Source organism: Athene cunicularia (assembly GCF_003259725.1).
Source record: "Athene cunicularia isolate RWA chromosome 5 unlocalized genomic scaffold, athCun1 chr5_part3, whole genome shotgun sequence".
NCBI lineage: Eukaryota > Metazoa > Chordata > Aves > Strigiformes > Strigidae > Athene > Athene cunicularia.
The window spans coordinates 1,952,975-1,954,260 of record NW_020799103.1 but is presented as its reverse complement, the minus strand read 5'-3'; positions in this window follow the sequence as shown (position 1 = coordinate 1,954,260).

The following is a 1,286-nucleotide window of genomic DNA, read 5'->3' as shown; positions in this document are numbered from 1 at the left end:
TACAAAACTGACACGGAGTGATGCTCTCTGCTTCCATCTGGCTAGTAGATACGTATTTTCAAAGTCTGGGGAACACTAAATACCAAATGAGGAGAAATCCTTTGCTATTATATAAGTTACAGTTTTGCTTCAATGCTAACTTTTATTGACAAGTATCAGCTGCTTTGGATAATTAAGATGTTGACCGCTTGGGTATTTTGTAGCTATAGGAAGTAAAAATATTTATCACGTCCAAAATATCAGACAGTCACACTTAATGGAAAACTGTCCCACTGTGCTTTTACTGTTAAAATCTCTAGTAAAGCCTCACTAGACCTGGAGTCCAGCATAAGGTAAGTAAATAGAGACTAAGTACTTGCAGTAAAAAGTTACAGATTTAGATTTGCATATTACTTTATAGTTCTGCAACAGCTAGGAGAAAAAGAAACCTGCAAGGTCACTCTCTTCATATGCAGTTGTGGGACGTTTTGGGTGGGAAAATTGCTGGGGTTTAAGACATCAAAACTGAGTAGAAAATCTGAAAAGTAAAGATCCTAGAAATATATTACCTAACACTTTATTGCAGCAGCTTGGAGATTATGTATCTCAGTTATAAAGCCCAGATACGATACACAAATAAGGAAAGTTGGGAGTCAAGAAATTCTAGCCTGCCACAGTACAGACAGATGTCACAGACAGTAAAACTCCTACATGCTCCGCTTTGGGCTTAATTATTATTGAAAGTTATTAAAATATCAAAACCTTTCAGTTGCTAAAGCTGTGAAGTAGGTTAAGTGAAATTAAAGGTTTCTATTTCCATGGGATTCAAGCTGGTTTCAATTACAAGTTTGCTAGCAATCGGTGTACCTCTGCAGCTAGCCAGACTTTAAACTTCACTCGAGAAAGTCTTTCTGTAGACCCAGGCGGCTCCTGCTCCACAAGACCCCAAGTCTCTACCCCAGTCAGGGGCTGCTGCACACCCCAAGAGCTACCAAGGCTCTCAGCCTACTATTTCCTGATGCATGGACGCACTGAACCGGGGCTCCTCTCTGAAAAAGCGGGCCGTTTCGGTTCTCTTCCCCACGCACTCTTCTAAGCGGGCGGGGGACTTGCGGCCTTTTCCTGCACGGCTATTCTCTGCACTAACCGCAACTACGTGGGCTCGAAAAAAGGGGGAACTGCCGCGGCAGCACGGCGGGAGCTGAGGGAAGCCGGAGCTGCCTCGCGGGGAGAGCCAGCGCGCCGCGGCTCCAGGAGGCCCATCCAGTGACGGGAGGGCCGGGGAGGCGGGCGGCGAGGAAGAGCGC